The sequence below is a fragment of the Protomyctophum parallelum genome (assembly GCF_964188405.1).
Source record: "Protomyctophum parallelum genome assembly, chromosome: 21".
NCBI lineage: Eukaryota > Metazoa > Chordata > Actinopteri > Myctophiformes > Myctophidae > Protomyctophum > Protomyctophum parallelum.
The window spans coordinates 30,450,522-30,461,274 of NC_139713.1; the positions used below are offsets into that span (position 1 = coordinate 30,450,522).

Here is a 10,753-nt window from a genome sequence, read left to right on the forward strand (position 1 = left end):
CAGAGGTATAGGCTGACATGCATTTCACTGGTCTAAACTGTTCGGAGCCATCTGTAATATGATTAGGCCTACTGGACACCTATAATATTGATGGAGACATTAACAAATGCATGTTGTCAATTGTCGTCATAGGCAGAGTCATCATTAGCTGTATAGTCTGATGACTATACAACTCCAAACAGGATCAACAGTACGACAAAGTAAATTTGTTGTGGAAAGGTTAGCTCTATATATTCCAATAGTAATCATTGCTATGAAGAGTTCAGTAACTTCTCTCTTTAGTACACAGAAAATACATTTTCAGGTTGGGATACTGCTTTGATCCAATCAGGAGAGAGAACCCCCACAAAGATACATTCACAATACACCCCTACAACATCACAATACACCCCTTTCACAACAGCAAATAATGTAACTGAAAGAGATGGAAATAAATAAATGAAACAGATTTTCAAATTGAAGACATTTTTGTCATGTTTTTTTTAATCATTATTCATACATTATTATTATTATACCAGATTGCTAAGTTCCCATTTCAATTAAACTCCATTTCCCTTAGCAATCAGCTAATAATTGTATAATTGGCAACAGTACGGCAAAATCACAGCCATCTTAACTTAGCTGGAGGATTTGCACGAGTCAGCTGTATGTTTGGGAGAGCCCTGAAAGAAAAAAGGACATTGACATGCAAATGATTGTCTTGAACTTTATTGAGCGGGTACATTTAAGTTAATTTGCAGTAGTTGGGGAGTGGCTAATGGAAGTAGACTCCTCCAGTAACTCTTAAGAAGTCAATCCACCTGATTTAAAGGAAGCCAGTACATAGATCTTTGGATTGACAATGCGGTTACAGTGCTGTGAGTCTGTGACATAACAGACGGAAGTGAAAGAGAGACAGAGAAAGAGAGAGGGATACAGGCAGGGAGGAACATTGGGAACATCATTTGATCCATTCCAACTTTATTTATAAAGCATATTTAAAACAGCAGAGTTGACTAAATTGCTGTACACCCAAACTAAGTACAATAACACCACAAAAGCACAATAGAAATACAAACAAACATTAGTAGGTTACTAAACTCAAAAGCCAAAGAATAAAAAAATGTTTTAAGATGCATTTTAAAAGCAGTGTTTAAAATAATCCATAAATACATCAGTGGTAACTGGTAAGTATCTATAATGACTGGCAGGCAGTGGGGGACTGATTCCTTTGAGCAATTACTCTTGTGGTGAAAATGTTATTAAAATGATATGATATGATCAAATGATCAATTGATATGATATTATGTCTATGATTTCCGTGCCATATTTTGTAACAGGTTTATAAAAGCAATAGGCACCATATGAGGCCGTGATTTACAGTACAGTCTGAGTCTGAGTCTGCATTGTGCCTAACAAGGCCACTTACAGTAGCTGTTCTAAAATCATTGTAAACCACGCCCTCTTAGAGCTTATTGCTTTCATTTGTACCCTGTCGGGTTATGTTATCGCAGGGCAAAGACAGCCGATCTAGATCTACAAGCTCACTGAGCTTTGTGAGCTTGCAGGTGGCCTGTTTTGCCGTGCGGCACTGCTGTACATGAAGTATAAATGAGGAGCATGCGAAGGTCTTCTAGTTCCTGCACTGCATCACATCAAACTTTCTTTGTTCGTGCTCCAGGGTTTGGCAGCTGGATCTTGTCACAGTGATCCTGTTGGGAGAAAAAAAAGTTAAGTATTGTTTTTGAATGAATCAGGGTGGATCATGAATATTGCACAGGAGGGTCTCATGAAAAATGCAGTGCAGCCATACCCCCTCCCGCCGCCCCCAACCCCATGACTGGAGCCTATATGCTGATGCACCTCTGGGACCCGGGCATAATGCAAAGATTACTATCAAAACAAGACAGGGGTTCTGCCAGTTACACAATGGGGATCCAGGAAATGAGGAAATTAGCTGACTATAATATAAATCAGAGTACAGTACTCGACCACTGAATGAGCAGTGGTCAAAGGGCCAGAATATCTACGAGTTTCAAACCTACTGAACTGTTTTCAGTGGTGACTGAACTGTTTTGAAGGTAATAGGCTAATGTTGGACGTTCAAAATCGAAGTAAGTCATATTCAACATATCGTTTGAATGTTTGAAGTGATTCTGAGAGATCACATTGGGTGATGTGCATGGGGACAAAATGGTTTACCACAATACCTGCATGGTGATCACCCCATTGACACGAGAAGAATAATAGCCCACATCTAAAGTATGGTATCGGGATTTGTATGAAAAATAAGTTGTTGTTTTTAGTTTGCATGACTGAATCCGTTGAGACTATACTGTGTGTGTGTGTGTGTGTGTGTGTGTGTGTGTGTGTGTGTGTGTGTGTGTGTGTGTGTGTGTGTGTGTGCTTGCGCACGCGTGTGCGTATGTCTATAACTATGCCATTACAGAGCCTTTTCGCTCCCCAAAATGTGTATGTCTGTCTATGCTCAAACACTTATATAAATGTGTGTGTGTGTGTGTGTGTGTGTGTGTGTGTGTGTGTGTGTGTGTGTGTGTGTGTGTGTGTGTGTGTGTGTGTGTGTGTGTGTGTGTGTGTGTGTGTGTGTGTGTGCGCGTGTGCGTGTGTGTGTGCGTGTGCGTGTGTGGTTGTGTGCCCTCTACAGATGTGTGTGAACGACCCAGCAGAGGAGCTAAAAGTAAAGCGTCAGGCTGTAATTGGGTTATGGTGGCCGGTGATGGATTAAAGCACGACCAGGGAGACGCTGCAGTAACATTAGGGTGTCTGAGATGTCAGGGCCAGAGCGCTCTCATTAATCGCCTCGGCCCTTACATTACTGCATTAGCTGTATTAGCAGCTAGGAGTCTGCAAGCACTTTGGGATTTTCTCGCTGAGACAGGCCACATCCCTCTCTTTATACTTCAGGATGCTAAGCATGCAGAAGAAGTGGGCTTGGTGTCACTTCTTCATCTCGGCCATTACAGTATGTGCAAGAAAACAAGGGAAGGAAGGACGTATAATGAAGAACGTGATGGTTGACAACATAATTATAGGTGCTCTGAATACTAACTTAATTGGCAAAATATAACCATCAGCAATATGTATGTGCTCTACGAGGAATAATATACCGAAACAGTCACACATACATGGCATGCAGTCACACCAATGTATAAAAGAAAGAAATGACCACCCTCGTGCATGCACAGCTAGGCATAGACACAGCTCAGCTCACACCCTTACATGCATGCACATACGCATGCACACACGCATACGCACATGCGCACGAACGCACGCGCACACACACACACACAAAAAGTGTGAGTATAGGCAATTCATCTCTACATCTCCCTTCCCGCTACAGTCTCCCAATCAGTCATCCCACTTCTCAATAACGTAATAGTTCTGTTGTGTGAAAATTGATTTTTAGGAACATGCACCCCCCCCCCCCCCCCATCTCCAGCCCCAGTTCTTTTCTCCGTTTTATCCTTCTCCCTTGCAGCACTGAGATTTACACCATAGTCATTATTAATAAGCAGGAATTGATTTTTTTTTGTGTAGTAAAACACACAACAACACATGTGCGTGTGCTTGCTTGCGTGTGTGCGTGCGTGCGTGTGTGCAGGGTATCGGTGACGGCAATGTCTTGTTGGTTTGGTTGGGAAAGGGGGAGTGATGTTTGTGCATTTCCCTGATTGTCATTCTCATTCCCTGACAGAGCGAGGTGGGCGGGGCAGAGTGTGGGATCATGGGATACCGTGATGAAGATATATGGACCAAACATCGGACCGATCCTGAATGTCCACCCTTCCCCCGCCCCCTTCTGCCTCGGAGAAAGTGAGAGTCTCATCACTCCAACTCCCCTTCCTCCGTCTCTGCTCTTACTGTATATGGACAGCAATACGTTTATTTAACTCTGAGAGTGTTACAAATGTAACCAAATGGACATTTCTGTCTATACACGCTCTGTGCCTCAGAGGTGGACTGGCTCGTTTGGGAATTAGTCTACTGATGACATCATCAAAACTTTTTTTTCAGTGTCTTATTGATGCAACAACAGTGGCTTCTATTTCAGCGTGCTATTCTTGCCAGGAAGAGAGAGGCTGTATTTTCCATTCGTTTGGAATCATCACCATATCACTGGTAGGCAGATTTCCGAACTATCCACAGCCTATACCTCTGGGACACAGAGCAAGACAGAAATGGTATCTGTCCTATAATGAGCATTATTGCAGGACCAGACCTCACCGCAGTGCTATCACCTGGTTGATGTATCACGCAGGCTTCATCAACACCCACTATAAGGATTCAATGTTTGGAACTGCATGCACAACATAGTGTTTGGAACTGTTGGTCGCCGATTCTTCTTATTCTTGCTTCCGTTATGTCTGACTCTGAGCACACCGAAACAACTTACACAATAACTGTGTTGCCCATTCTGACCTGAGATCAGATTCATACGGGGTCCACTGGACACACACTGGTCTGATTAACCCATTCTGACCCGAGATCAGATTCTAAAAATGTCAGTCGTTCTTCGATTTTTCAAAAAATAGCAGACCTACAAGCTCGTAGCGCGCCACTCTGTGGCACGCTATGAGCTTGTAGATCTGCTATTTTTCAATAGCTAAAGCATAACATGATGCTAACACCAAAATGGGTGCCCGTTCAGAATGGGTTAGCTGGTTTTGGCAAAACATTATTGAATACTGAATATTGGACGAATAATATTTTCTATTTACAACAGATTGGCTTTGGTATGTCGTAAGTTACGACACACCAAAGCCAATCAGCCCATATCCTGATCTGGTCCTCACCAGAGCTATTGAGAGAGAGAGAGAGAGTTACGACTTGTAACTCTCTCTCACAATGGCTCTGGGTGAGGACCAGATCAGGATATCAAGATAAAGTTTTACATCGGTAAAGTGTTCCTTTTATCTCTGAGAGTGTACAAGTGGAACCAGAAGGATCCCCGTATAACATTTGTGCACTCTCAGAGTTACAAATGGACACAATTAACGCGGCAGATTGCACCGTGTGAGAGGCGGCCTCGTCATTAATACTCTCCCTCCTCTGCCTGCCCCCCTGGCTCCACCTCGGTGTTCCCATGCTGAACGCTGAACAGTGAACGGTCTGGACACAGCTGTCCTTGCGTCATTAAAGCGTGGGCCCCGCACGGCCGTGCGCGCGCCATGAGCGTCCACCAGGAGACCATTACGGTCTGACCTCGCAATCAGTCGGCCGCACCCTCAGAAAGCACCGCTCGATGATCCGCTCATCACGGAGCTCCGGTGAGCGTGCCCACTTTAAGTAAATACTGTATTTCTAAATCCTCTCACAAAGAACCAGGGTACAAACTCCCCAGACCCCCCCCCCCCCCCCGTCATCTGAGTTTCATGGATCACTTTCTCAGGGTGAGTTGAATAGTCGAGGGCGGCAGGTGTGTATGTATGTGTGTGTGTGTGAGGGGGGGGGGGTCTCTCTGTGTGTGTCTGTGTGTCTGTCTGTGTGTGTGTGTGTGTGTGTGTGTGTGTGTGTGTGTGTGTGTGTGTGTGTGTGTGTGTGTGTTGGGGGGGGGGGGGCATTGGATAGTCAGTGGATCACAATCTCAGAGAGCACAATTTCCCATGAGTGTCCTTGGGTACCTGATCTGTGCAAAGCAATACGGGACCCCCTTTCTATTGTTGCTCACACTTACACCCACCAACCCACGCATGCGCGAGCGCACACACACACACACACACACACACACACACACACACACACACACACACACACACACACACAAAGCCTCACACACACAGGTATCTGTCTGTCTGCTAAGCGCCCCCGTTCACATGGAGCTGGCTTGTCCTGCCGCTCCAGCGAGACAGGTATTAGCTTTCCCCTGAGGGAGAGAGTTCTAATTAGGTAATTGACTGATGCATAAAGCAGGTGCATGTATCCGTTACAGCGGGCTCGACCTGTTCATTATTAACCCATTCTGAACGGGCACCCATTTTGGTGTCGGCATCATGTCGTGCTTTAGCTATTGAAAAATAGCAGATCTACAAGCTCATATCGCGCCACCGAGTGGCGTGATACGAGCTTGTAGGTCTGCCATTTTTGAAAAATCGAAGAACGACTGACATAGAAACATAGCTTTTTCAGAAAACTGTCATTTTCAAACAGATATTTTTAGAATCTGATCTCAGGTCAGAATGGGTTTCATCAGACCAGTGTGTGTGTCCGGCGGAAACCTCGTATGAATCTGATCTCAGGTCAGAAAGGGTTAAACAGTGACCCTCTCTGCCACCCGTGCCAAAGCCTGCGGTGCCGCGGGTGGAGAACGTGGTCAGTGGGAGCACTCACAGGGATCAGGGCGGACGCGTAATTACACTTTCCCGGTTACCTGAGTCCGTCTCTGTCGCCGCCGTGTATACGCCGTGGTGAGCGAGGCCCCTCCCGGCCCCGACCGGTGCTCCGTTTCCCACTGATTGAGAACATCACCACATGCGGGCCGTCAATGGAGGGCTTTCTGGGAAGTAGAACAAAAAGGACATTTGGCAAAGTACAAATTGTTTCGGTTGTCTTTCAAGGTGAATAGAGGATACACACTGCAAAGTCCTGAGGGTTACTTGAGAGGGAACGGATGGAACGAAGTGGACCGGTTTGCACACTCTGCAGGGTCAAATGAACACCCGAGGAGTTTACAGTGCGGCGTCTTATGCGATAGGCCACTGATCATCGGTTTTCAGCGTCACACATTTTCACATTGACAGACACACAGAACTTGAGCTATTCTCGGCCGAGCACCTTTCAAGTGGGGAGACATTTCTGCCAAGTGCCAGAAGGTATCAGCTCAGTTTGAGACTTTGACACCAGTGAAATATATAAAATATTGGGTTGCTGTTAGGACTGTAGCTCAGTTTATTCACAGAAAGAGGCCAAACGTTCGGGATATGGATTGATAGTGGAGACAGGAATTGATTCACTCACTCACTCTCTCACGCGAGTGTGTGTGTGTGTGTGTGTGTGTGTGTGTGTGTGTGTGTGTGTGTGTGTGTGTGTGTGTGTGTGTGTGTGTGTGTGTGTGTGTGTGTGTTCCAGGTTTTGTGTCGGCATGTGCATGTGAGTGTGTATGTGTTTGTGCATGCCACTGTCAGCCTCTAAACAAGCGCCGGTCAGTCCATTTTAATTCACCCAGCTCCACATTTAATCTCCCAGTGTATAGTGAGTTATGGGCGCCAGAGAGACGTGATGCAACAGCTTTTCGGTCACAGCTTTTTTGATTGGGACTTATAAATAATCTTTCTTCAGCACTAGACCAATGAAGCTGAGATGATTGGCCTTTTCAAAAAACGACCACTTTGCTACATGTGCCAGCCATCGCAAAATCAGTGACATCATAAATAAAAGTTGCACTATAGCTGTGAGTTTTTACAATATCTTCAAGGCCAGCCTAACGACTGCTATCATAAACGTCCACAAATGGGATCACGGTAATCCCTCGACCCCCATTTATTTTTTATATTAAGCAACAAAACCGTGCAACAAATTATATGATCCAAAGTTAAACAATGTCACATTTTAGATGAGAATTTCATACTGAGAGACAGATACATTTACCACAACGTGTATCGCGTGTCGGCGTCTCGGAGGATGGCGTTTACTCTCACTGAAAGACGTGTGGCAGGGTTTCAGTGTTCTTCTGCCACATTTGCTGATAAAGATTTTATATAAATAATCCGATACAGTTACACATCGCATATCATGTGTCGCGGCCAGGATAGTTTTCCTGTAGTGTGTACTGAGGACAGCTGGTGACCCGACAGAGTTCACGTTGTTCGGAGGGAAGACGGACACCCACTGGGCCTAATCAGACACATCCTGAGACACCGCAGAGGGATCGGACACCAGGGATTACTAGACTGGGATCAAGTCGCTTCGCAGTTTGCTGATCCAGTCCTGGTCTTCGAGATATAATATGTGTGTGTGTGTATATATAGAAAGAGGGCTCTAGACCAGATCGCACTGTCAATTCGGAATGAAAACCAGGCTTTCCGCCCACTGGACGCGAGCTTCAGGTTAGGGTATCATAAATCCTAATTCATATCCACAACCCCTTTGCTCCGTCCCTTTCCTACAAGTCCTAACTCGGAAAAGAGAGTACAAACGGAACCAAATGGACCCAGGTCCATTTGGTTCTGTTTGTATACTCTCTTCCAAGTTACATTAAATATCACTAAGGATTTGCATTGTGTAAACAAGCCTGCCCATGGATTACATGGGATTACAGGCTATGGTGCAAGGATTACGTGTTCGGAATCACATTGAATGTTTATTCTCAAACAATCCCTAATCTTATCTAACCTAATCTAATCCCATCTACTGTATATAGTGATCACTGCATGGAGAATTAGGCCTCCACATGGCAGAGAAGCACACAGAGGTGAGGGGGTCATTTTGGACATTTTCTCCGATTTCGATGTGTAATGTTTATTTTTAACACATTCTGACCTGGGATCAGATTCTATAAACGTCTACTACATCCTGACAGTTTTCTGTCAGTCGTTCTTCGATTTTTAAAAAATAGCAGACCTACAAGCTCGTATCGCGCCACTCGGTGGCGCGATATGAGCTTGTAGATCTGCTATTTTTAAATAGCTAAAGCACGACATGATGCTGACACCAAAATGGGTTCCCGTTCAGAAATTAACAAGCACACCAACATTGGCTGGGTTCAGTGGGTTCAAGTTATATTCCAATTATGACAAACAATTGCATAATATAAAATGTGCTAAGGGCACAAATGTATGGGAAATTGAAATTGAAGGCAGCAAATTAAGGCTTGAAATGCAGAGGTCATGCTATTACACAAGACATTTTATGCATCTTCTTTTTCAGTTTACATGAAGATAATAAGTGAACTGATTCTCAGAGTGGACAAACTGCAGTATTGTTGCTGCAATGTCAAGGAGTGTGTGTACCTGTACAATATATACAGTATATGAGATGTAACAAATGGATTGTATTTAGTACTGCATGCATGTGGTCATTCCTGACCACTGCAGGGAGGATCAACCGGTTTCCCCAAATCTGAGACTAAATAAATTAACCAAAATCTAATCACAGCAGAGATATCGCCATTGGCTTTGATTGCGTCTCTGATTACGATTCACTGAAACTACTTTTGTTTGTACAGCAGCAGGGACTTATTGTCATTGGCTAGTGAAGAACACCTCTAATCCTTTCAATACTGAGTCGAACGTCCTCTTTGTGATTTATTTTTTATCGTCCTGAATTTCCACCATAGCACTGTCTTGTCTTCAGAATGAATGTCCAAGGGGAACATTGCAAATTGCAGGTTGTGTTTGTGTAACTGCGATTCATTTCCTCAGCTCGGTTCCAGCGCTACAAGCCCTGGTAGAGGCCGCGGTAACGTGGATGTGTGTTCTTGGGCGGCCAAGAAAAACATTCAAAACCCACAATACAGTTATCTGAAAATGTTGTATAGCGTCTTTACTCCTTCTCTTAGCTCTGTGGCCATGTGCGATTCAAAGCCACAATCTTCTCCCTCGTTCTGGGCACAGGTCCCGTACTCATCGCTCTACACTTTATGTTCCACTCCACGGACATCAATGAGTGGCTATAGATTTGGCTCCCTTTTTACGCCTACGAGGTCCAGCTCTCATTCCCCACTTGTGTAACCCCGACTTTTAAAAGGACCATGCCCCCTCCCCACACGCACGCACACACACACACACACACACACACACACACACACACACACACACACACACACACACACACACACACACACACACACACACACACACACACACACACACACACACACACACACACACACACACACACACACACACACACACACACACACACACACACACACACTTCACACGTGTCTTTATCCGAAACACTATATAAAAAGAAGTCCTTAAAACACAGTGCAGCTCACCTCTCTCCTGTCTGAACCTGACCTTTGACCTTTGGGAATGTTGACCCCCTTGAACTCAGCCTTAACCCCTTCCCCTTGTCACTGTGCTATCCCTACGGAGAGAGAGAAAGAGAGAGAGAGAGAGAGAGAGACACACACACACAGAGAGAGGACTTTGAGTCTTTTTTCTTTTACCTCTTCCTGCTCTCAAATGCCTTCCTGCACACACAGAGTACTATAAAAGGGGAAAAAGTGCAAATAAAAATCATTTTTACGAGATGGTAGAAGGGGTCAAGGGCCTCGTCCCTGTGAGTCTTGTCACATTTGGATCTGACCCCAGCGTGCCCACTCCCTCCTGAGCAGCATGGACAGTTTCACACTGGCTAATACACTCAAACTGACTAAAGAAAACACAAGATCTGAACATTTAAGCATTTTCAACATCCCTATTTCGTGCATGTCATTATACTGTAGGTGGAATATTGTTCACAAAAGTAAAGACTCACAACCTGTCGCGTTGTGACCACATGACAAAGGGCTTAAGTGGTTAAGCAATAGAACAATTTAGCATGAAGTGGTAATAACAGTATTGAACCTTGAGTGTAATTACATGTTACCATCAAAACAATATATATTGTCTTGTAGGCCTAATTCAACTACATCCAACCCATACAGTATATTTAATGGTGAAAAATGCAAAAGTTCTAGTAAGTAAATTAGTACTACTTGATTTGACATTGAAGATTCTAGCCTAGCAAAGCGGGGGATTAGCATCCCTTTAACCATGGAATTGTATTTTGAGCATGGCTATATTGTGATTTGAGCACATCTGGAATCATT

General features: G+C 44.4%; 1 long non-coding RNA gene across 1 annotated transcript; it reads right to left on the bottom strand.

Annotated features, from left to right (window-relative positions):
* Positions 1–736: 736 nt before the first annotated feature.
* On the bottom strand, positions 737–10,011 carry LOC310879465. The gene is made up of 3 exons (XR_014571015.1): positions 9,935–10,011; positions 6,368–6,493; positions 737–1,691 (listed from the first exon to the last, which is right to left on the bottom strand). It is a non-coding gene; the product is annotated as an uncharacterized lncRNA (long non-coding RNA).
* Between the last annotated feature and the right edge of the window lie 742 nt (positions 10,012–10,753).